This window comes from Corvus brachyrhynchos, unplaced genomic scaffold (genome assembly GCF_000691975.1).
Source record: "Corvus brachyrhynchos isolate BGI_N302 unplaced genomic scaffold, ASM69197v1 scaffold434, whole genome shotgun sequence".
Lineage (NCBI taxonomy): Eukaryota > Metazoa > Chordata > Aves > Passeriformes > Corvidae > Corvus > Corvus brachyrhynchos.
This window is the reverse complement of record NW_008238372.1, coordinates 1586876-1613195: the sequence shown is the minus strand read 5'-3', so window position 1 is coordinate 1613195 and position 26320 is coordinate 1586876.

Here is a 26320-nt window from a genome sequence, read left to right as displayed (position 1 = left end):
AGCAGGAATTTCCCCATGGAAAGGGAGGTCAGGCCTTGGAAAGAGCTGCCCAGGGAGGTTTGGAGTGCCCATCCCTGGAGGTGTCCCAGGAAGGGCTGGAGGTGGCACTCAGTGCTCTGGGCTGGGGACAAGGTGGGCATCGGGCACAGCTGGGCCTGGCTGGGCTGGGAGGGCTTTTCCAACCCAAATGATTCCGTGATCCTGTGAAAACGTTAAGAGCTAAGCAGAAATACAGGGAGAGAAGCACAAAACAAGGTGTATGAGAGACGCACAATGACGAGCTTTGGCCGAAGGGCAACAGGTCGGTCACCACGTGGGGGTTGGGCAAGACCTGAAATGTCTCAGAGATGGCAGCGATAGGAGAGACAGCAGTGCCAGAACTTGTGCTCTGAGTGACGCAGGGAGGAGCTTGACTGAGCATGTTCTCTCCTATCAGAATCTCAGATTCTGATAACTTTTCCCTGCAACATTTTTTTATATTGTGAACCAGGGTGTTTTTCAAATTAAGCTGTTTGACATACAGGAGAAGCGGGCAGACTTCATATTGCCAGATTGGAAACTCCATTTACTCTCCACTTCTTCATTTGGCAGAGGTGAGGCACAGATTAAAGAGTGAAGACTTTTTTCAGGCTGTGAAGAATTCAGTAAGAGTCAGAATCATGAAATCATGGAATAGTTTGGGTTGGAAGAGACCTTAAAGATCATCTCATTCCATCCCCCGCCATGGGCAGGGACACCTTCCACTAGACCTGGTTGCTCAGAGCCCCATCCAGCCTGCTCTTGAACCCCTCCAGGGATGGGGAGTCCACAACTTCTCTGAGCAACCAGTGTTCTGACACCAATCTGGACTTCTTACTGATTCCAGAAAGTCTGAATTAATTTACTGTGGAAAAACAACAGCAAAAAAAAAAAAAAAAAAAATCTAGAAAGAATGGAAAACTCAGAGTTGGCACCAGGGTTGTAGAGGTCAGAGTCAGGGAGGTGACAGCTGTGCTGGTGTTGGTGTCTGTTGCACACGGGAGGTGATGTCAAGAGGAAAAGGAGGTGGAGAGATCAGACTCCAGGAGGAATAGATGATGGAGACAGGTGAGGCTTTAAAGCATGAGCTGGAGGTGACCTCTGCCCCCAGTGCTGACTCACAAACCAGCCGTGTAGTTTACACAGACGTGACACTGAGAGGTGTACACTGAGAGGGAAAAATACATATCTGTGAGGGGGGTTGTGTGCAATCCCTATGGATTGCAGCAGCAGCCTTACTCACAGACATCATTGACAGGGATGGATAAAGTAATCCCAATGAGGGGAAAAAGCCAGGGAGCAGCTGGCCGCGCCCTGGGAGCCGTGTGCCTGCCTTGCTTCACTGGGAGGAGCATCCCGGGACTGCAGCTTCCATTTCTGCTTGAGATCCATACCAGCTGGGAAAGGACTGTGGATTTGGCACCAAAGAGGGTGTGCTAATGTGGCAAGGAAGGCAGCAGAGTGTCTCTGCAGGGTGTGTGCACTCTCCCTTGCTGCAGCAGAGGAGGTGAGGGCTGGGCTGGAGGTCTGGCAGGCAGGGCTGTGTGGTCATTCAGGCTGGAAGGGACCCCTGGGGTCTTCTGGTCAGCCTCCCCCACACCCAGAGCAGGGCCCTGTGGTGTAACAGCAGGGCCAGGTAGTGTGCAGATGTTCCTCCTGGGATAAACCCTGTGACGGTGACTGCATTTGGCTGATCCTTTGGCACCAGTGTTTGAAATTCAGGTAGGGACTCAGCAGTTCCTGTGGGGCAGGGGACATCCCCTCCTGAAACTCCCACCCCATCCCCAGCCACCTCCTGCCACTGCTGCTGGCAGATTTGAGAGCCCTTGCCCCTGGCTGGTTCACCCTGACCATTATCCCATTGCCAGCCCCCCTCCATCTGGGCTGCCAGCCTGTGGGAAGGGGCTGGGATCCTCCTACCCATCATCTCAGCCCCACCTAGAGCAGGTTTGAGAGGGCAGGGTCACCCTGTGCCATCTGGTTTCATGGTATTACACTGCTCTGTCTGTGTGGGGTCCTCAGCACCCCACAGGCGTTGTGCACATCGTCCCTGTGTGCCACCATCAGCCAGCCCCACAAACTGGGACAGTCAGCTTGAAGCTGGGCAGAGCTGCAGTTTTGTTAGTGCATTTTTGCTCCCAGAGCCCTTATGTGAAACCAAATTTTCTTTTTCCCCGTGCTCTCTTTTTGTTTTAAACAAAATCTTACGTTTTTCTGCTTCCTCATAATTCTAGGACTTGGGTATGGTACATTTCGTGGACCTGAGAGCTCATGATAAGATCAAGTTGTAAAAAAATGAATCCAATTCCAGACAATTTTCCACTTTGGAGCCCTGTCTGAGTGGCGTTTGCTAAGACACAGTCCCCTTTGTCACCGCAGAAATTCAGATGTATTTCCCCACTCTTCTGGCAGACACTGTTTACATCTTCCAAAGTTTCGAAAGGAATGGCAATTAACAAAGCTATTTCTGCGCCTAAGTAAATTATAAAAAAGCTATGTCACAACATATTTGTTGTATCAGCATCATCTGCTTAGCCCAGATTTTTGAGCAGCGTTTGCTGGGAGTGTTTTTTGAAAGATCTCCAGAAGATGTGGCCCTGCTGTCCAGTGGCACAGGAGACCTTTCTAACCCAGGGCTGAGGCAATTCTTGTGCCTCCCTCTGCCTTAAATCACCTTTATCTGATCTGCTCACATTTACAAAAGGCTCAAGTGCCTCTTCAGCCCTATCTGGATGGAGATAAACTGCTCCTGGGTGGAGTGCTGGTAGGAAGAGCGAACTTCCTCCTCTCCAAAGATGGCTGCAATATATAATCTTCGGGATTAAAGGCTCTAATTACCTCGCAGGGAGCTGTGTCCATGGGAGCACTCCCCACAGGGGTGGAGGACAGCCAGGACGCCTTGGCAGGGACATCTCCTTCCTGGATTGTGGTCTGGATGCCCACACAGGGGCCAAGACCTAGGGAGAAGGCAGGAACCACAGGGTTTCATAGGAAAACAGTGGAAATCACCTGGAAAAGGCAACGCAGTTTCCCTTTGTAATTTTTTTCACCGGGCTCCCTTGCTAGAAGGCCATGGGGATGTGGAGGTTGTAGCTTGGAGGCTGCAGCATCCAAAAGACAAGGAAAGGTACAGCTCTGCTGGTTTTTGCTGTTTGCTCACCTGAGCTGTGAAAAAAGAGTGGAAGAAGAGTGGCCAGCAGGCCAGGAGAAGAAATTCTGCCTCTCTGCCCCGCTCAGGTGAGAGCCCACCTGCAGAGCTGCCTCCAGCCCTGGGGCCCAGCACAGGGAGGACGTGGAGCTGCTGGAGAGAGACCAAGATTAAAAAAAAAATCTAAATGATGATGACCTAAAAAGCACCATTGCTGGCTACCCAAAGGTGGAGGTTTACTTTGAGTTCAGTGCTCCAGGTGAACACACCCAAGGAGGAGAAAGGCAATTCCATCCAGAAAAATCAGTGGAGGGCAAAAATCCTTCACACTGAAAGGAAAACATCACCCATGGGGGGCTGTGGGTGAAACTCAGCTTGGCTGCCTGGGTGGACAGGGACAGCCAGACCTGGGATGCTCCTGGTAAGGAGAGGTCTCCCAGTGCCTCCTGGAAGCGCTGACGTTTCTCTCTAATTTTGGTGGTGAATTTGCAACTGGCAACAAAAACGTGTTCTGGCCGCCTGGGTCTAGCACAGGCATCAACCAGTCAGGGCTACTCAGATAAAAGCTGTTTTGCAGGAAGCTGAAAATGCCAGAAATAGCAGTGTTTGGGGAAATCTTTGTATTTGCTTACAGACTTTGTGGGTGTTTTCAAAGCCTCAAGGAGATGCATGTGGCCATTTCTACCTTTGAGCCAAGCTTGCACTGCTCAGGAGAAGAATCACCACAGGAAGACCTGGTTTGGTGTTGTGCTGGACACGTATTTTGCTCTCTTCATCTTAGGTAAGTCTGAGAAAAATGTAGATAAGCACCCAAAGCATGAAACTCTTTGTACAAGGATATTTTCAATACCCTCACTCTTTCTCCTCTTCTTCCCAAGTCTCTCTTTACACCCTTCTGGCAGGTCTTTTTTGATTTCCTCCAAGCTTATTTAAGGACAGGCTATTTTTTCCCCTGGGGCAGATGAAGACAAAGGCCATTTGTCATTTTTGGCTTTTAAAGGGACACAGTGTCCATTCTTAGAGTGCCAAGAGTCCCTGTTATGGCTTTCCAAGAAAAAAAAAATTTGAAAAAATCACTTGTGAGCTAAAATTAATCCTGGGAAATTTCAAACCAACAGGAACATCCTTGAGAAAGCCAGAGCATAAACAAGGGGTGAGAAAACAAACATTGCTTTGAATGCTGCTGCTTGTGATGTTGCTCCGACAGAAGGAAACGGGCCCAGGCTTTAATGGATCAAAAGAAACAAAGGACTGGCTCAGCTTCACTCACCAAACCCAGCAAGCTGTGTAGGCTCAGCAACAGCTACAAACAGACTATTTCTTTCCTCCTGCAAGTAAAAAGAGTGTCTCAAGCACCTATCATTTGTGGTTTCTGATGGTTTCTGAAGCAGGGGACAGGTTTTTAGTGCAGATCAGGGTGAGCAGGTGGCCTCATTGCACAGCAGGTTTAGTGAAATACTCTGGGACACTGGGCTGAAAGCAATGGCACTCAAATGTGCATTTTAGCAGAGTGCTGAGGGCGCAGCAAGTGCATTTCAGGTTGTGCATGATGAAGAGATTGTGTTTGCCTAATTTTTGTCAGCCTAATTTTTGCAGTGCCAGCATGGCTTTTTATTTAAATACAGAGACATAAATATATTGCAATAGCAAGTATATGATATGAGAAGAACTTTTATATCATGTTAGGGAAGAAAAATGGTTTAAAAATGTTACAGCTCCCTGTGCAGCCTTGATGTGAACACCTTTTCTCTTGTAATTGAAGAGCATCACCATAAATACACTGCTTTTTTCCATATGCCTTGGCCTAGTGGAGTGCACAGCATGGCTGGTGGTCTTCAAAGATCTTTAAGAGTCAGGTCCAATTGTAATATTAATTTTACAACTAACCCAGTCAAAACAACCACTGCTGCTAAACATGGTTGCACAAGCTCAAATTAAAGCACTCTCTAATTTACCCAGAGCTATGCTATATATCATGTTTTATGCTGGTTATCATCAGCTACCCAGTTTGTCCAACACTTTAGATGTTATTACTTCAAGGAGGGGCTGCAGTGCTCCGTGCCAAAATTGCCAGTTGTCCTGGGTTGAGACAACCATTAAACTCCTGCAGACTGAAGCCAATTTCATTACGAATCATGGATTTTGTGGATTACCACATGCTTACTTAAAAGGACAAATAGCTTTGCTACTACAGGAATAACAGTCTCCCTGAGATCAAAAGCAAGAAGGAAAAAAAAAAATGCCTCCAGTCATGAAGAACACTCAAAGCAAGTGGTGGCACAAGGATTATATATTACCCATGCATGCAGAGCAGAGCAAACTGTCATTAAATGTTCCCAGGAATGCAGCTGAGGAGTGTTGGCAAACTCTTGGAGCAGCAGAGGTTTTGAAGGCTAGCTCTTTTATTTTTAATTTTTAAATGGAGTCTTTCTGTTAAGCTCCTTGCAGCAGCTAAAGGAAGATGCCAGGCTTGCCTTGGGCTTTTATGAACATGTCTGAAAATCAGGGCCAGGGCTGGTGATTTGCTGCTTTAGGATTTGGGAGCTCAGCACTGGAGAGGAAGAGGTGATAGCTGCAGTTTTGCTCTGGCTGACACATCTGAAAATCTAGATACTTACTTACCCCAACTTAGAAGGACAAGCCCCATTTTTAACTGCAAATATTGAATTCCTGCATATCTCCCACTCCTGGGAAGGTGGGAGAAGAAACTGAAGAAACAGCTATTTTGCCCCAGTGGCAATATACCCTGAGTGAAGACCTTTGCAGAAAAGGACTGTGGGCTTCTCAGGCAGCCAGTTTTCTTTGAAAAAATACAGATTTATAATACAGTGTCCCTTATGAGCTACACACATGACTGCTGCAGGGATAACTCTTCCTGCCTGCACAGTCTTCAGGAGCAATGCAGGAGTTTCAGACATTCTTCTTTCCAGGGCCTATTTTTAAAAGATTAAAAAAAAAAAAAATCATAAAGAGCAAAGTAATGTGTGACAATTTAGCCACAGGTTACTTGAAGAACATCCCTGAACTGCAGCACTTCCCAGGACCTCTATTTGTGTTCATCAGGGCAACAGAAGTGCACAGAGACCAAAAGCTACCACTGAGACCACAGATTTTTTTTGTTCTGTGCTGTGACACCAAGAATTCAAGTATAGTTCAGGACAGAGTAAGAGAGTGTCAATTTCTCTTTTATTTCTTTTCCGTCTTGAAAGGAGAAAAGTTTGAGATGTTTTTGAGGGTTCCTCCTGTCCAAATTTCACAGAATCAGAGAATGCTTTGGGTTGGAAGGGACCTTAAAGATTATCTTGTTCCAACAAAATTGGACGTGGGCAGGATCTTTAGGGTCCCTTCCAACCCAAACCATTCCATGATTCTATGTCTCTTTAATAAGCAACCTCAGCCAGCTGCAGGGAGATTTAACTCCTTCCCTTTCCAGTGCCTTCCCACTTGCGGATAAGGGGTTTGATGATCCCATTACATCTGCTTTGCATAGCCTGGTCTTGGACGTTACACAAATAATTTGGCTTGGGCAGCTGAAAATGCTGCCTTGGCTCTGGTGAGAGCACTTTGCTTCTTGATGTGCAGAGAGCCCTGAGCATTTCCACAGGCTCCCTGGGGGCCAGTGAATCCCCAGAGATCCGTGAATGACAGGACACAGCCCCTATGACATGTGCAGAGCATGTTAGGTCCCAGTTTCACCTCCTTCAAATCCAGAAAAGGCCTAGATGGGATCTCTGTATTCCTTGTCACGGCCAGCGACATCTGAGTTCAGTTTTCTTTGTGACAGAGGTGACAGGGTGTTTGTCCCTCAGGCAAACCCTGCGGGACCCTGTGACCTGTTGGTGTTGCACCATCAGTGCTGGTGCAGAACACCAGACAGAAACTTGGGAGCCCTGACAGCGAGCTCCTGGCTCGTCCCAACTGGCTGCACCCGAGCGAGCGCAGAGCCCAGAGCCCACAGCCCCTGCAGGATTGCTTCCAGCCCAACCAGCCCAGACCAAGGCTGCAGGGGCTGCTGTGTGGATCCCAGCAGCTGGACAGCCAGGGAAGGCTCGGAGCTGTGCTGGCTCCTGTGCCACCAGCTCAGGCCAAGGTTACAACTGCTTGTGTCCGGCCTTTGTAAATACACTGCTGGTGAGTGCTGTGTTGCTGGGCTGGCTGTGAATCCCTCTGCAGCTCACTCCCAACATTTCTGTCCCTCTTCTGCAGCCACTTTCTGTTGCCTCTGGCCACCCCTGAGCCTGCCCCAGCCCTCCTGTGTGCCCTGGGGCACCTTTGTCCTGAGAGTGACATCACTCCGTGTCAGGGTGAGCTGTGCCTGCAGATTCCTGGATTTTGCTTATGAGGGCTCAGCCAGGACACCCCTGTGTGCTCCAGAGAGGCTGAAAGGACAAAGTCCCTGTGTAGGTGACATGGCTCATCTGGCAGCCCTGAACCCTTTCACTGAGCACGCCTCCCACGCTGCCGGGCGCTCAGCCAGGAGCTGCACCCGCACGGAGCCCACACCACCAGCATGGAAGAAATCAGCTTTCTGCTGGCGTGGGACTCCTCTGGGTTGTGGGGTTTCTTTTTTCCTAACCCTTCTTTTTCTCTTTTTCTTGACAGCAGTTCAATTTTGCCACCAGATCTCGTTCTTGCTCTTTTTTTTTTCCTCGGCAAGAAGCCTGCCCACATCCTTCCCGACTGCATTAAAAAACCTCCTCCAGCTTGTAAATAAACATCGAGAAAAGCCAAAGCTCTAATGATAGCTGTTAATGCTTGACTATAAAGCATCCACCAGGCAACACACAGGTGCTGACAGCAGCTAAATGCTGGCTTGGGCAGCTCTTGTGCTGTTTTCTGCAATGTCCTCCACACCTCATCAGAATTAATGTGCTGTTGCACTGCTGCTCATCCTGGAGGTCCCAGGGTGTGGAGCAGAAGGGGACTGTGCAGCTCTGGGACTCCACTCCCTCTGCTCAGTCCCACTCTTCACCCAGATCCTGACTCAGAGGGGATGGCCCAGCCTTTCTCTACACCTGCTCCCAGCTTGGACCTCCCAGGTGTGTCCAGAAGGATGGTGAGGAGGAGAGTTCAAAGAGGCAGTGAGCTGGCTGTACACAAGTGGCTAGAGATAAGAGCCCAGACGGTGATAGGGATGTGATTCAGGTGATGAATGAGGGCTGCTCCCTCTCCCACTGCTGAAATCTTTGCTCCCTCAGACAGAGAAATGGAAAGCTGACAGGCTCCGTGCTCCCAAGCAACTCTGAGGACAAGGTTGTTCCCTGTCCTGGATTTACTCACAGGTCAGGACCTCAGGTGTTAAGCCTCACTTCTGAGGTGGCTCATAAAACGGATCTGTGAAAGCCAGGGAGCATTGTAAAAGTTGGCACACCCTTGGCCGTTCCTTTCTGCATCTGCAAGAAGGCGCTGCCTCAGGAATTGCTTTCTTGGAAAGGAATCTGGCTCCAGCTGCCACCCTCTGCGTGTCCCCTGCTCCCCCTGGCAGGGGTGGTGGCTCATCCCGTGAGCATCTTCTTGGTGCCCTGGCAGCAAGAGAAAATTCCCTCCTTCAGGAGCTGTGCCTGTGTCACACAGGTGGGACACAGCAAGTCCTGGCTGTGGGGAGCACAAATGGGCTTTCACACGAGGCTGGGTCTGAGTGGGCTGCAGGGTCCTGCAGCAAGGCCAACAAGACCAAGAGTATCTGACTGTACTCAAACCAACACAGGCTCAGTCACCTTCTCTGGGTTGTTTTGGAAAATGTGAGGGAACAGCTTGGCTGGAGTGACCTCGTGGTGTCAATCCTCTTCTCAAACCCTGGCCAGTCCTAGACTTTTCCAGGGAGGGCTCAGCCTCCAAAACTGGAGGTGAAGGCCAGGTTCGTTTGGGTGTCTTCATTCTTGGTGACATGTTTTTAGTGCGTGATCTGTGGGTGTTATCATGGGAGACACTCAGAGAGCAGAAATCCCACTCTGGAGACGGGCAAGGAGGGTTTCTAGTGGGCAGTGGAAATTTCCTCCAGCTTTGTACCCTTCCATCCTGTTTTCTGGCACTGCAGGGCAGGAGGGGAATACCTGCAGAGTGGAACAGCTGGAGCTGATGCTCAGCCCCCACACCACGGGTGCAGCAGGAGAGGGGAAACCACCCCTGGTGCCCAAGGCGTCAGTTTTGGCCAGTCAGCCCTTAGCAGCAGGTCACTGCAGGAGCTTAGACCTGGACATCTTCCTTGCTGAGCTCCTGCCTCCCTTTCCCCACTGCAAATTATAATAAAACACTTCTGGACATTATAAGCAGCCTGTAACAAGTTTTGTCGGGTTTTGATGACTTTCCAGAGCTTAGCTGAGCAGACAGGCTGGCAAAGATGCACAAGCACACACACACACTGCTTCTGCAGGTCTCTCTGCATGCTTCCAGCCTCCAGGGAGTGCTGACTAGGAGGGATGGATGCTATTCTTAGAGGGCAAGAAAGAGGCTTCGTGCTCCAGAGAGGCTTCAGCTTGCAAAGGCTTGTTCCTCCATCGTCACTTTCAAGTAAGTTGAAGGCTGATTTAACTGTCAAAGATAATTGCTGGAGCAGGCTTGCTTTTCCCGGAAAGATTATACTCACTCAAAACCAGCTTCTTCTGAAAACTGTCTGCAGACAATTTATTGGCAGCTATTAAGTCCTAAACATTATCTACCTGCTGCAATGCAGGGGCACGGGAGCAGCAGGAGTTCAAACTCCGTGGCAGGGGCATGGCTGCACCTCTCCTGTCTCCCCAGGGCTCCCACAGTGTCTTTGGCCTTGGGGGACCCTCACCTGGCCCAAACTCTGCCTCCAGCTCTGCACCAGGCAGCCCTTTGCTCCCAAGGAATGGGGGCTCCAGGTCCTGGGGTGCCCTTCTTTCCAAAGGAGGTTGTTTGGGGTAGAAGGAACCTTAAAAATCACCCAGTGCCACCCCTGCCATGGGCAGGGACACCTTCCACTGTCCCAGGCTGCTCCAAGTCCCAATGTCCAGCCTGGCCTTGGGCACTGCCAGGGATCCAGGGGCAGCCCCAGCTGCTCTGGGCACCCTGTGCCAGGGCCTGCCCACCCTCCCAGGGAACAATTCCTGCCCAAGATCCCATCCAGCCCTGCCCTCTGGCAGTTTGAAGCCATTCCCCCTTCTCCTGTCCCTCCATCCCTTGGAAATTGTCTCTCTCCATCTTTCTTGCAGGCTCCCTTCAGGTACTGAATGGCCACAATTAGCCACACATAAATTTAAAAGTTGTGCAGATATATGTATGTTCATAAATACTCTCTCTACTTTTTTTTTCAAGGCTATTAGACATGCTTATTAATTTTTTAAAATATTCAGTCTTTGTGTTTACTCACCCCTATACCTTTCTGAAATGGTTAAATGAAGAAAGTCTGATTTCAATTTAAAAAAATGGAGAGGAAGAAGTTATCCCTGTACAGTAGGACCCTGTAGGTTTGTTGGATTTCAGTGCCAGATTACATTTTTTTAGCCAACATGGAAACTTTCTTTCCAGTGGGTTGGCTGAGATTTTGCTTGGGGAATTAACTGTGCCAACTCAGTTGCCACAAACATTTATCTCTTCTCCCTCCAGGACCACAGGGTACTCTGTGTTCCACACTGGCACCAAATGGGTGGAAGAACTGAACTCACTTCTAAACCTGTTTTAACAAAGGAGCATCACAGACTGGGCCTATACTGGTAAATTAAACGTGACCAGGGATATTCCAAGCACTGACACCACAAGGCACAGACCAGCCCCTGTCTGTGCTGCTGAACTGGCTCACCACCCAAAACAAGGTGGCTTTGTGCAATCCACCCTTTGAGAACAGTCCCTGAAATGCTCTAACCGCCAAGTCATGCCCCAAAGTTATTTAGGGTTCGTGCTGGAATCAGCAGCACCAAATTTAGGTCAGGAAGCATCTCTTTTGTTTACCACCATAAGGGATCTCATTGCAGGGCTTGATAATGCTTGAGGGCATTGTCATAATCTTGCATCTTCTGACCAGTACAGGGCTTAAATCTTCAGCTGATGGGCAGCACATGGAGAATTTAACCCAATTTTCCACACTCATTTACCCAGACTTTTGTCAGGGCATTGTGCAGGGGACTGGTGCTGCCCGGAGTGCTGCCAGCATGGGCACACCATCATGTCACAAAATCTCTTCCTGGTTAGGTGGTGCAATTCCATCTGAAAAGCTGAAATACTTGGAGTTTATAAAGTCCGTGTGAAAGACAAGTTGTATGTCCAGCAGCTGCACTCAGGGTGAGCTGCAGTGGGAATAATTGGCATTACTGGAGTTCCCATATGAAACAACACATTTCCCCTGGCCTCTGCTAAAAAAATTGCTGTTCTGTGGTAGCCTCTTCCCCACAGCCAGAAGTTTATCCCCCGAAGTTTATCTCCATGATATATTTGCGGAATGAGGGCAAAAGACGCTCTCAAGGAATGTCCTTCTGATTTACTCCTCCACCACACTGCTGCATAATCATAAACCCAGGGGTCACTAAAAGGACCCATTGGGCTCTACATGTGTCTGGCAGGGAAAAATTTGGTGCAGACAGCAGCACGTCCTCTCTTCATCCCCACAGGGAATAAGGGACTGCAGGGAAGTGAGTGCGGGCACAGGAATTAATGCACGGAAACTTCCCTTTGTTTAATTTAGCCAGGAAACGATGCACTTTTGCTCCATCAAAACAGTGAGATCCAAAGTTTGCAGCAGGAGTACTGGGACAACTTCTTTCCAGCCCTGGATAGTTTCTGACTTGAGTTTATTATTGTTTCTAAGTGATATTATTTGAAATTCTAGAAAGAGAGCATATACCAAGCAGTCCACAGATCTCAAGTCATGTGTTCCTACTGGCAACCCAGAGATGAAAGGCTTGGAAATCTGTCCCTGAACTGTTTTCTGGATTTCTTGGCATCAGGATAATTCAGCTGGGAATGTCAAGGGTTTTTTTGCTGCTTCAGTCAGCAAACCAAACGGTTTAATGGGCATCACATGAAAAGCAAAACCAGAAGTTAATCAAAAGCAAAATAGGATGTCCTGACCGGAAATTCAACTCTGCCCCGATAGTTTGGTGTCATATCTGCAGTGAACTTCTGCAGCTGAACTGCACAGCACATTTTACCCCTCACTCATGTGTCAACAGAATCCACTGAGCACTAAAAATGTAGGAACATTTTTCCTCACTTCTGCTTGGGTCTGTGGAAGTACAATGAGCTGAAGTCTGCAGGAGAAAGAAGTCTGCCTCTTTTTCTTTAGACTTCATTACTTTCATGGATTTCTTTTTGGTTTTTTTGGAGCTACGTAAGATTCTTCTAGAGTAACCATTGATAAAAAAAAAACCAGAACAAAACAATACACCATTTGCCTCCTAAAATCATACATTTCTAACTGTAAGGTCAGATCACACTATGTGGAAGCAGCTCCTAGTAAGATCAATTCATATAAATTACATGCAGGAAAAAGCTATAAAAGCATTGGCTTTTATTGTTGCTCTCCCCCTCGCCTGCACTCCCCACAGCTTGACATTTGTTAATATTTTTTCTTGACTGAGTGGTTCTTCTCTCAGGCAGTCTGGGAAGAGTTTCAGCTTTGTCCTCCACTGTGCCCATGCAAGGATTCTCAGAGGGAGGTGCTTGGAAGAAAGTGGAAGGAGCTTTCCCAGGGTCAGAGAGGCTGATCCAGCTGGGCTAAAGCTGGACTTGTTTGTGCCAGGAATCCTTTTGGGAAGCAGACTCACAGGTAGCTTTTGAAAGGCTCAGGAGATTTTTTGTTCAATTTCCATGACAAAAACTGTTTCTGGTATTTTTATGACTTTGGTTTCTGGTCACCTCTGGTTGACACCTCGGATGTTCTTGGCTTCCACCTCAGCCAACTGCCTGAGAGGTGAGTCACAGCCTAGTTTCACCTGAGGGCAGGTTTCAAAGAAAAGTCCCTTCTGTGGAGGTTTTTTTGTTGCTCTCGGGTATCACAGTGAGAAATGAGTTAGACAAAGAAAGCCACCACAGTCCCCCACAGGTTAAACAGCTTGTCTTGTGGGTGTAAAAGAGGATTAGTACTCTTCAAGAGGGACATGGAGACAGGAAAAAGGTGTCTTTCCTAAAAAGTTTGGGTATGGTTTGGGGTTTTTTCCTTTTTGAAGTTCAAACCGTCGGTGTAACTTTCCTTGAGACATCACATTTATGGCCCAGCCCTGGGCAGGTTCTTTGCTTGCTATTTCATAGTGAAATACTCCCATTTCACAATGTTTTAACTCACAGGGCTTGAAATGACCTGTTACGTGTCTTCAGCAGTATTTCAGTCAAGTTTCTTGTGCTGAACCACTCAGCTCTGCAGCCAAGAGAAGAGCACAGGAGTGTCCCCCTCAAATAGTGGCAGCAACTTTCAGTGACGGAGCTCTGGAATGAGATTCAGTGCACGGGCAAATCTGCCTTCGCTTTGCTTTGCAGGAAGTGTTTGTGACTCGAGAATCCATTTGACTTGTGATCCTTAGCTGGAATGAAACAGACCATGCAATCCACAAGCTGCTTTCTTTACTTCCTTGTCCTCTCCATTTTGCTTTGAGAGAGCACGACTTCACCACTAGAAGAGCTCGTGGCATGCCGTGAACTGCCCCAACAGATGCATCTGCAATAAATGTGTGTCCAATCTTCACAACAACAGCTGATTATCATTTATCCCCTTATCGTGAGGGATTTGTCAGCCTTTGGAATCCCCAGCTGACGGGGGTCTGTGGATGATAGATCACAGTGGCTGTCTAGGCCTGATTCAGAGAGAGATGTTGACACACACAGTTCATTTCTGAGAAAAGCAGATTTTTATGGGACATGGAATCCTGTTACCTTGCTGCACCTTTCAATCTTGTGACAGAAATGATCCTGTACCCTCTTGACAGGGTTTGGATTCAAAGTGCAGCACAGATGCTCCTGCTGTTTGTTTTGCTGCCCCAGGCTTGGAAACTGGTGCAAGAATGAAAGCAAAGAGCACTTCTGCATGTGTGTTGTGGCTTTTGCTGGCTGCTCTGCCCTGTCCAGGTGGACCCCAGCACAAGGAATGTGCAACTGTGCTCACCTGGGAGTGCCACCTTTGCTGGTATCTCTTCTCTTGTCCCCACTATCAGTAAAACAGATGGCTTGATCTGTGATTAGATATCTTAATTGTCTTCATATTGCCTGGTCAGGTGAGGCTGCTCTTGAGTTGGGCAATGGTGTCATACCCAAGTGCCTAGACCTGGCAAGCTGCCTGCTCCTTACAGCTCCTGCAAATTCCCTGAGCATCTGGAAGGTGAGTAATTCACAGGGGTGTATGGAGACGGGGTTTCTACACATTACAGAGTCACAGAACAGGCTGAGTTGGAAGGCACCCACAAGGATCATCGAGTCCAACTCCGGGCCCTTCACAGGACCATCCCCAACAATCACACCCTGTGCCTGAGATCATTGTCCAAACACTTGAGCTCTGTCAGCCTTGGTGCTTTGACCATTCCCTGGGGACCCTGTTCCAGTGCCCAGCCACCCTCTGGGTGGAGAACTTTTTCCTGATATCCAACCTAAACTTCCCCGGACACAGCTTCAGGCCATGCCCTTGGGGCCTGTCACTGTCACCACAGAGCAGAGATCAGTGCCTGCCCCTCCTCTGCCCCTCACAAGGAAGTTGTGACTGCAGTGAGGTCTCCCCTCGGTCTCCTCTTCTCCAGGATGAACAGACCAAGTGCCTTCAGCTGCTCCGCACACAGCTTCCCCTCAAGGCCCTTCACTGTCTTCATTGACCTTCTTTGGACACTCCCTAATAATTTAATGTCTTTCTTATATTTTGGTGCCCAAAACTGTTCACAATATCCAAGGTGAGGCTGCCCCATCCCAGAGCAGATCAGGACAATCCCCTCCCTGTCCCAGCTGGCGATGCTGTGCCTGATGCCATCAGGACAGAGTTGGCCCTCCTGGTTGCCAGGGCACTACTGGCTCATGTTCAACTTGCCATCAGCCAGGACCTCCAGGTCCCTTTCCATGGCACTGCTTTTCAGCATCTCATTCTGCAGTTTGTGCAGAATCTGGCATTTTCCCTTGCTGAATTTCATATGGTTGGTGACTGGCCCTGATCATCCTCTGGGGCAGTTTTGAGTCCCTTGACAACTCCACTGCTCCCAGAAAAACTCCATCCAGCCCTGAGCTCACAGGGATACCTCCTGCCAGGCTGGAGCACCAACACCAATTGCTTATTCCCATCCAGCACCAAGTGCTGAGCTTGGCTGCTGGAGGCCTGATTTTGGTTTAGAACCAGGGGTTTGCATTATCCCACTTATAACTTTGTCCACAAGCATAAGCCCTGCAGCCTGTTCCCAAGCTGATCACGCAGCTGGCTCCTGGAAGAGGAGCCACTGCACGTGTGGTCTCAGCCTGGCACAGTGTCAGGAGCACTCCCCTGCCCAGTGGTTCTGCTGTAGCTGTAACTCTGTGATCCACGCCCCAAACACAGAAATCCAGCGCTGCAGGCAGAGTTGCGCAGCCTCAAAATTGCACCTATTAAGGGTGAGACTGCCATGAAACCCAACAGGAAACTGAAGAGTACAAACACTTCCAGAAACAAAAACCTGCCCCCCTTTTCTTGAAATGTCATTGTTTTTCAAGGCACGGAAATAATGAGGATTAAGCAGAGGTGTCTCTTTACAACAAATGGTCTTGAGCAACAGCAAGAGCTGCGTGTTTGGGCATTGCTTTGGCTGCTTGGTAGGAACAGTTTTTGGAAGGTCTTTCCAGGCATTTGCACAAACAGAGCTCCATTAAAATGCATTCCAAGCTGAAGCCTCCATTGGGTGAGAAAAGAATTTAGGGGAATCAGAGAAGCTGTGCTGGGTGCGGGGAGAGAACAGCAAAAGAAAGGGTGAGGGGGTATTTCTACCCCACTTTTTATTGTAATGCTCCATAAATTCAAGTTCCTGTTGAAGGGTTGTAAGTTGTGTCACTGTCACCCCATAAAAGGCCAGAGCTCAGAGACAGTCCCGGTGCTGGCTGGGGATCTTTCCTGCTCAAAGAGAAACAGGGGCCAACCTGATCTCACAATCTGATGTCAGACCTATCACGTCATCTCTTGGATTTCCTTGAACTGAATTTTCCTTGAACTGATTCTCATCTGAGCCAGAGCACATCAGCTGAAAAAAACCCTTTCCTGTCTTGATGATGGCATTTCTAGAGGTGCAGGATCCAGTACACAACATGAAGTATTGTTTCCATTGGTTAATTCCCTTCGCTGCAAGAAATGTGTTTATTTTCCACAGAGCACTCATATCTGGCTTGAATTTTTAGACACTGAGTTTTGTTGAACCTTTATCAGCTACTCTATCATCAGATTTGCATTTTCCAGAGATACATTTTTTACCATATGGCTCAGGAGTGTTTATGGGGAGTTCATCCTGTGAGCAGAGACTATTTCCAAGAGCCTGGAGTGGCGGGATGAGAGGGAATGGCTTCAAACTGACAGAGAGTAGGGTTAGATGGGATATTAGGAGGAAATTGTTCCCTGTGAGGGTGGGGAGGCCCTGGTACAGGGTGCCCAGAGAAGCTGTGGCTGTCCCTGGATCCCTGGAAGTGTTCAAAGCCAGGATGGATGACCCTGAGCAACCAGGGCTCGTGAAGATTCCCTGCCCGTGGCAGGGGGGTTGGAATGAGATGATCTTTAGGGTCCCTTCCAACCCAAACCATTACGTGATTCTAGGATTATGCACAACTCTTCTAGAAACATCATGGTCAAAGTTTCTTCTTCCCTAGCCTACTATTTTTCCCTCAAGCTTTATGGTTTTACGCAGAGTTATCTTGAGTTTATGGAGTTGACCTTCCCAGCTGTCCCTGTATCAGGAATCTGTCCTCTCTGTTCCCCTCCCTGATGATCAGTGGCTCTCAGAAATAATCCACAAGGCTGAGTTTGCTGCACCAGACTCGTTTCCCTCCGGAGAGAGAAATTTCAGGAGGAATTTCTTCACAGAAAGGGCTGGTCAAGCATTGGAAGGGGATGCCCAGGGAGGTGGTGGAGTCCCCGTCCCTGGAGGTGCTCAAATGTTCCCCAGGGAACACCTTGGATGTCTCTGAGCTCTGTGCACTCCCTGAGGTGGTCTCTCCTGCCATATCCAGAAGTTTGGCTTCCAGGCTAGAACACAAATTTCACAAATATTTCTGAGAATTAGTTGTGTTAGGTCATGGTGTGTTTCATTTCAGGAATGGGATGTTTTCCAAGCTGATAAACTTTCCATGCCCAGAAAATGCTTAGAATGTCTGTAATTGTGAGTTTATCCTTGCTTTTGAATCCAAATCCAGACATTTTTCCTGTTGCTAATGCTTTGTGTACTGAGATTGAATTTGTGGGTAATAATAGAATTTCTTTATGATTCCACCTGAAGCTTCAACTAGGAAGACACCAATAATAAAATAATCACAAACCTGACTCACAAAGCTAAAAAGCAGATTTAGCACTTTCCAGATCTAAGGAGAAAACCCAATTAAAATCCTCCTGCTATCTGTTGAGATTTTTTTTGTGTGAATTGCTACGCAGTTGTTTATTTCCTTTTAAATAAGCAAACAACCAAAGAACAGACCACTTCCCTAAATTAATTTTTTCAGTGCTTGTTTGTCTTTCTCCATAGAAATTCAGGCCTTGTCCAGACTTGGGACTTGTAACAAGGACTGATTTTATATCCTGGGAGAGGAGAAAGATGAACATGGTCGAGGAAAGGAGATGCTGTCAGGACTTCCACGGGTTGAGCCTTGGTTTTATTTGCCTTTTCCATTGCTAGGAAAGCCAATTTGCATTAGAACTGGAGACATGATGATGCAAGTAGTTTGTTTCTTTATTTCCCATAAATATGTCACATTAAAATGTAAATCTTAAACTGCTTTGTACATTGCAAGCACCAACAGCCCATCTCCAGCAAGGGAAACATGTAAACCACCTTATCTTGGTTTTCATGCACTCCTAAGTAATTCAAATGAAAGGGTGATAAACATCAAACATTCCTCGTTTAAAACACAAGAATTAAAACTTTTTTTTGGTGTTGTTTTGATGTTTTTTTCCCCCCCCCCCAAACACACAGTTTCCTTTTGACCAGATAAAACCTTTCATTCATAAAGTATGTGATGTTCTGTTTTCAGTTCTCATTTTGGGCAAAGGCAGGGAGGAACAGAAATATTGAGATGAAAAAGCAGATCTTTCAGTAGAACATTTTGAAACAGAAGACTACAAATACATCCTCTACATTTTTTTTTCCCCCAGCTGAAACAGGGACAAGTCTGGTACAAATCTGAATCATCTAAACTGGCTTTGCATGTATTTTTTGACAGATAAATATTCAACCAAGAAAGGTCTCCTGCTCACAAAGCATCTTCCCTGGGAGTGCTACATTTAAAAACACCTAAACTTAAGTGCCTGACACTGCAGGTAAGAAAAAAGCAGCCTTAAAACAATAAAAAAACCCCTTAAACTGTTATAAGCAACTTCTCCTTGTGGCACTGTTGAATCTCTAGCCAGGTTTTCTGTGTGCTGACACACATGGTTGCTCAAGAGCTGAGCACTTGTTCCTGACATGCAGGCCTGCCAAAGCCAGAATAGTGAGGACATTTACAATACAGTGATGTAATCTTCTCCCACATTTTGTAAATGTGGTTTTCTGTTGCAAACTTCCTTGGTTTTTAATAGTAAAGCAGGCATGTTGAGTGTGTAGAGGCTGTGCTGCAACGTTAAACCTCTTTCCTAGCAGCTCAGCTGGGATTTCATAACGTGGTGGAGAACTCTGTGTTCGCAGTTATCACCCATGACTTCAGCCGGGGACAACTTTCTGTTCCTCTATTTATTTCTGGGGACAGAGCTGACCAGCACTGCTCTTCTCCATCTGCAGGGCATGGTGGCTTGATAGCCAGCCCTGAAATCCAAGGGGATGAAGGGTTGTCCCATCCATGAACAAATTTGTGTGTCCCACAGAGGCAGAGCAGGATGAAGTATCCACAAGGACACTTTATGTGCCTCTTCATGCTTCCCCTTCTCTCCTACTCCAGGCCCAAGAGGAAAGCAGGAGCTCTTTTAACTTTGGGCTTGTAGAAACATGGGAAAATGAATCAGAAAAGCAGCAGTGCAGTATTCCCTGTGCCTTCCCCTGGCTTTGTTTATCCCACTGAGAGCAGAGTTACTCCAGCATGCAAGTCCCACTTGATGTCTAAGCCCTGTTTTAGGATCTGATTGTTTCCCTCCCTGCAGACAGAGGCTCTGCATTGTCCTCCAAGAGCTCTGGGAGCATGGAGCAGCCAAAGGCAGTCCCTGTCCCCTCTTCTCCCCCCGTGCTTGCCAGGAAGGGCAGGAGGGAGCTGGGTGGGCTGTCAGGGACCGATAAGGTGCTCTGGGTATTTCCTGGATGGAGCTGTTCTGATTTATAGCCAGGCCAAAGAGGCTGCTAAGGACCAGCTCTCTCATTTCTCCTGCCTCCCACACACAGGAACAAGGAACAATAAAGATCATGACCCTCTTTCCACTGGCATTCCCGGCCCCTTCCATGTCATCCAGAAATGGGAGAAAAAACATTGTAGGAAATGAGAAGTCAAGTGGTGGCGACAGGGGAGGGAAAGTCTTTGCCAGGCCACAGTGATGAGGCAGAAGCCACGTTCTCCCTTCTCCCTGCCTTGTTTTAGTGTTTGCAGATCCTCAACTGGAGGAGTCTGGGACTTAAAACCAAAGCAAAAAGAGGCTCTATGGGAAATTTAAGACTCACATAATCATAGACTCATGGAATGGTTTGGGGTGGAAGGGACCTAAAAGCCCATCTGGTGCCCCCCCTGCCATGGGCAGGGACACCTCCCACTGTCCCAGGCTGCTCCAAGCCCCAATGTCCAGCCTGGCCTTGGGCACTGCCAGGGATCCAGGGGCAGCCCCAGCTGCTCTGGGCACCCTGTGCCAGGGCCTGCCCACCCTCCCAGGAAAGATTTTTTTCCTAATATTTGATCTAACCCTACTTTCTTTCAGTTCGAAGTCATTCCCTGTGTCCTGTCACTCCATGCTCCTGTAAGGGCAGTCAGTCCCTGCAGAGGAGAAATTTGGCTTCAGCTCCCAGTTCCTTTTCTGAGCCACGTTTAAACTCTGTTTCTGGGGAGCTGGAGGAACTTCCACCCGACACCACCTTTGCTGCTGCAGTGGGGACTTGCAGCAGCAGCAGAATCTCACTCGGATCTCAGCTGGATCCTCTGCAAATCCCTCTCACGCAGAGGGAAACACAGGGACAGTAACTGGCATGGAGCTGCAGCTCAGCTGTGCTAGTGACAGAAGATACTGTGGGAGTTATTAAGGGGCTGCTGTTAAGGTACTGCTAATAATTTTCAGAATCATTTCCATTCCTATTCTTCCCCTGACAGCCTGGAAGTGCTGTGGGTCCTTTTAAAGCCATTCTGCCTGCGAACAGTTTATTGTTTTATTTGATAGGTTGCTTAGGGATAGCTCGGCACCTCCTGTGCTTTCTTTCCCCCCTCCCTTCAAAGACTGCGAGCATTTTAATATTTCTTGGCGAGAAATGGATGTAATAAAATATGAACATCTCGGGCTCAATCTTCCTGCAGTGGAAAGCTCTTCCCTAAGAGGCTGTTCCGTGCTGCCTTTTCCGGTTGCTGTGCTCTGCAGAGAGCTGGTAGCCCCATCGGTGCTCCTGCTTCCCATAAACATCTTTCTTCTGCTAGAGGAAAGCTTTGCTCACTTAGGATGGGGAGACAGAGCAGAGATGGACCTCTGTGGTCTCCACTGATGGGGTTTTCTTTGGATGAGTCACTGCACATGGCTGAGCTGGGTAAAGTCACATGATGATGGTCAGAATTGCCCAAGCACTGGAGTTACCACTGGCAACGGTCATTTCATAGAATCATGGAATGGTTTGGGTTGGAAGGGACCTTAAAAGTCATCCAGTTCCCCCCCTGCCATGGGCAGGGACACCTTCCACTGTCCCAGGCTGCTCCAAGCCCCAATGTCCAGCCTGGCCTTGGGCACTGCCAGGGATCCAGGGGCAGCCCCAGCTGCTCTGGGCACCCTGTGCCAGGGCCTGCCCACCCTCCCAGAGAAGAACTTTTTTCCCAATATCCAATCTAACCCTGCCCTCTTTCAGCTTAAGGCCATTGCCCTTGTGCTGTCATTCCATGCCCTTCTGAAAAGTCCCTCTCCAACTCTCCTGGAGCCCCTTTAGGGACTGGAAGGAGGTTTAAGGTCTCCCTTTTCTTCTCCAGGTGAGCACCCCCAGCTCTCCCAGCCTAGCTCCAGAGCAGAGGGGCTCCAGCTCTGGGATAAACTTAGTGCCCTCCTCCACCCTCATTCCAACAGGTCCATGTCTTTCTTGTGTTGGAGGCCTAGACCAGGATGCAGAACTTCTGGTGGGGTCTCACAAGAGCAGAGTAGAGGGGGAGAATCAGCACCCTCAACCTACATTTTGGCACTGGAGTCCTCAAGGTTTGGAAAACATCCAGGTGAGAGCAAGGCCCCCACTGAGAACTGGCTGTGCTGACCCCTGGAGAAGTGACCTCATAGAAGCCACCTTGGGACCAAACAGCACTGACTGAGTAGCTGGGTGAGGTCTGCACAGGGATCCTCCAAGGGAAATGGAAAATACCCCATTTATGAGCTGCTTCAGGCTGGAGCTCAAGGCTGGGAAGAGAAGCAGGGAGAGCTGTGCAGGCACCAGCCTCACTGTCTACTCCTCACTAGCAGGAATCTCCTTCCCTGTCAGAGTCATGGGATGAGGGCTCAATCACAGTGCTGGGCTCCAGCTGGGGATTTTAGAGATTGCTCAAAAACGTGGAATGAAAAGTGTTCATGTGCACAAAAGACAGAAGGAGGGATCTGTGAATTCTGCAAGGCACTGCCTGTGGAAAAGATACATCCTGAGCCTTTGGATCCTGGCAAAGCCCCTTGAGGAGAACGTGGAATTTTCCCTGCCCAAACAACAATGGCTGTATTTGTTTAAAAAAGGGAAAAAAAGGTTGGGAAGCCAGCAGACGTAGAGCCCCGATGAGGAAGAAAAGGAGCGTTGTACACAGGATACTGGGGAAGCTGCTCCAAACCAGCCCATCCTTAGGCAGAGATGTCCCTGCTGGCTCAGCAGTGGCTCCAGGGAGGACTGGCTGTGGGATGGGCAGTGTGGGAGAAGGGGATTTGGGACTCACTCCTGGCTTCAGCAAGATGCATGTTCTTGGCATCTCCCGGGGCTGGCACTTAAATGGGGAAAAACAAACAAACATGTTCAAAGGCATGTAGGAGGAATGATATGTCTCTTGGAAGAGCTCCTCTTCTTCCACAGGGCAAAAAAAGCACCCTGCAAGAGAATGAGAGCTCCCTGCGAACAGGAGGAAGCTAAATGGGAGAACTGCATCTGCTGGATTGTTCTTTGCCTTCTGTCAGGGGAAAAAAAAGTTAGACAAAGAAATGAAGTTTGATTCAAGATGCAGCAGGCCAAAGACAGGCAGCCAAGCAGGAATGGGTTTCTTTAGCCTAAGAATCATAGAATGATTTTGGTGTGAAGGGATTTTGAAGCTCATCCAGTTCCAACCCCCTGCCATGGGCAGGGACACCTTCCACCATCCCAGGTTCAAACACCCAGATGGAGGAGAAGGGGAATTATGCTCACTGCACCTGACACTGAGTTTTAACCTGCAACTATTTCATGGAAAACACTTTCCTTCCTTTCTACACTTCACTCAGATGGCCTGGGTGGGAGATGGGCTCTGGAAACCCTCCTGTGGCAGAGCAATCCCACCCCAGACCTCACCATGGAGTTGTACACAGAGCAGGTCAGGAGATGTTGCTCCACCATTGCCCCCCTCGGCCTCAGGAGGATGAGTCCAGCCCTGATTTTCCAGAAATGAAGAGCATGGCCACCAGCTCTCCAGAGGGATTGCAGGTTTCACCCCCTCTGTGTGCTGCCTTTGACCCCTGGGATGGGGTTAGGAGAGCGAGGTGAGCCAGCCCCAATACTCACTTGGGGTCGTGTCTCCCTCCCTTTCCAAACCACATGCTTTTGGCTCAGCTTGCCCATCTCCCTCTGAGCTCTGGATTTCCCTCCACAGCCCAAAGAATGCGTAGACAAACCTGTTTTCCCTTATGGCTCTGCTCATAGTGGAAGAAAATAATGAACAAACAGGTTTTGGGTATGCAATCTTTAGAGGAATTGTATCAGGACTTTTGCATTTGCTCTCTCGTTTTTGGTCATGCTGCAGAAAATCATGGTAAATATTCTATATATGGGATTTTAGACAGTTTTTCTAGCTATGTACACAGCAGCTGGGAAAAATATCCTCCAACCCCCCTACATTTTGCATGTGCAGAGGTTTCATTACAGTTAACATTACTTGTTAATCATATTTTGTTGAGTTCATCATTCACCTCCTTGTAAATGCCAGGAGAGGTAGAGGCAGAAGGAAGAAAAATGTCGAGCTCTGATGCTTCTCCCCCAAATCACTGAACTATTCTATAATTCTTTTATTCATAACCATGGCTTATCACTTGAAAATCTCAATTTGCACCGAGCAAATTATGCTGTAACTGGCCAGCATATTTTATTTATTTTTAATAACTTCACTTACTGTGTGGCTGCAGACTGCACATCACATGGCACACACTGGACATGAGATCCTGGGTATCTTTCCCAAAGGCTGTGAACCCTAGGCTGACTTATTCGTTCTTCTGGCTTACAGGGACACCTTTTATTCCTTCTTTAGCCTTTTGAGCATTCACGTGTCTGGCGTATGAACATTGCAGCAGTCACATGGTGCTGTGAGCAAAGGGGGTTCAACTTGTGCTCCACTTCACAGAGAGAAAAAAGAAAAACATGAGACACAAGATAGACTGCCATGGCCAAGGTCTGGCGATTCTTTACCCTGTCAAAATTTGGGCCATCCTTGGAAAGGGCATCAAAAAAGCCCTGGAAGAGGTGGGAACTGGAAACAGAAGAAGGGCTGAATCCTGCATCAACTCCTTTGGTCCTTGGCATGTTAACAGCCAGCAGGGCCAGAAATTCCAGGGCTGTGAAACCTCCAGGTTTGCAGATAATGCTGAGTAGTTTCAGTAACCAAAATCCACAGGGCTGGTGAGGAACTCCAGGAGGACCTCACAACACACAAAAAGGTGGCAGGTGAGCATCGGGGTAGGTTAATTTAAAGACATCCACCCGAGGAAAAATAACCCAACCTGGGTGTACTTGGAAATGGTAGCTGCCAGGAAGTGGATCGCTGACAGCTCTCTCAAATCATCAGCTCAATGTGCAGGGGCTGCCAAAAACTCAGAAAAGCATATGGGTACAGAGAAAACAGCTCTGTTTTGCTGCTGAGCACAACATTGGTGTGCCCTCACCTCAGAGCCTGGGTGAGGTGCTGGTCTCCAGTGCCTGAGGACAAGTCAGTAGAGAGTGGCCAAGGGGACTCCTTCCTTTTAGGTTGGACAAGGTAAGAAATCCCAAAGTTAGAAATAAAAGAACCAGGCAGGGTGTCCCTTCCAAGAGGCTGAGCACCATGAGGGGATGGGGGTTCACTTGGGGAACCACCAGCAGAGTGGCCAGGTTTACTCAATCCTCCTCCCACTGGTGGAGATAAAGGATAAAGTACTGGGATAAGTGATCCATCATCTGCCCTATTCCAACTCCTCACCTGTACCTGGCTGGGGCTGACAGCTCAGACCTAAGGTGAGTACGAGAATAAGGAGCAGCTGACAGATGTTTCCCAGAAGAGTCTCCTAGGCACCAAGCATTTGTAGCTCAGAGTTCTCAACCCAGAGGTGGTGTTTTACTTGGGATAAATTCTACTTTTTTCTTTTTTTTTTTAATTAGAAAAAAAAAAAGAGCAAAGAAGACTTTGAAGTCGAACTCTGTTATTAGAGGTGATACGCCAGCCATGGGTAGGTGCCAATTGCAAGACTTTATTTTGACTGCTGTTTCATGAGGAAAGCTGGCAGCTGGGAGCACAGGGAGGCATGTCCTGAAGAAGGTGAAGAATTCAGCCAGACTGCTTTCAACAGGCTCTTTGATGCTGGGTGGCTAAGAACACAGAGCAGGGCTTTCTGCATGCACTGTGACAAAATACCCTTCAATGACTGTCTTCTGGGTCACCCTGGGCTACAGCTTGAACCCCAACCCAGTGCAGGAGAGCAGGTTTTCATAGAATAGATCACACAGAATCACCGAGGTTGGAAAAGATCTCCAAAATCATCAAGTCCAAGCTGTGCCCGATGCCCACCTTGTCCCCAGCCCAGGGCACTGAGTGCCACATCCAGGCCTTCCTGGGACACCTCCAGGGATGGGCACTCCAAACCTCCCTGGGCAGCCCCTTCCAGTGCTTTTGCTGGAACTTTTTTACTTCTGGAAGACACAATAGTGTGGGTTGCATGGATCAGGGTACTTCTGCTACCATGAAATTTCTCTTTTGTGCTGGGGGAGGAAAATAAACAAGTTTCTTTTAGCCTCTCATTTGGAGCCATCTCTGATCACCCACGCAAAAGACAACCAAGTTTTCAGTCTAAATGAAGAAAACAGTTCTGTGTTCAGGAAAAAGAGGCTGCAAGACTTGTACAGGTAGAGAGGTGTCTTTGGGTGACAAGAGGACAATTAGCACTCTGCAGCCATGGTGTGAGAAAAGACACTCAGGGAAAAAAAAAATCCCACATTCACCATGACAGCCCATACTTTATTTTCATGCAAAATAAGTAACTGCCTCAGGATCACAGGCACTATGTAGCACTACCCCTGTCCATGGCAGGGGGCTGGAAGTGGATGACCTTTAAGGTCCCTTCCAACCCAAACCATTCTATGATTCTCTTCTTTCACAGGGACAAGGAAAAGTAAGGCTGAAGGACAAGGAAAAATAAGTCTGCAACTGTCTGGGGAAGACCAGGGCCATGCTGCAAGCCACATGCCTACCCTTCCAACTCCTCCTGATTAGAAAGGCACATTCACCAAAAAACCCCAAAAGCCCATGCTTTTTCACATGGTGACTACACCAAAACCAGCACCAAGACAGTTTGGTAGAAAGATCAAGAGGCTTAGGGGCGTCATAATTTAATATCTGTTTTTTACTTTTTAAATATGTGCAAAGTTTTCCATAGTTCCTGCTTGTCTGGAAGGTGGAGGGATGAAGAAAAGGATGGAGACAGCAGGGTTCCTTTGTACAGGACAGGAACAG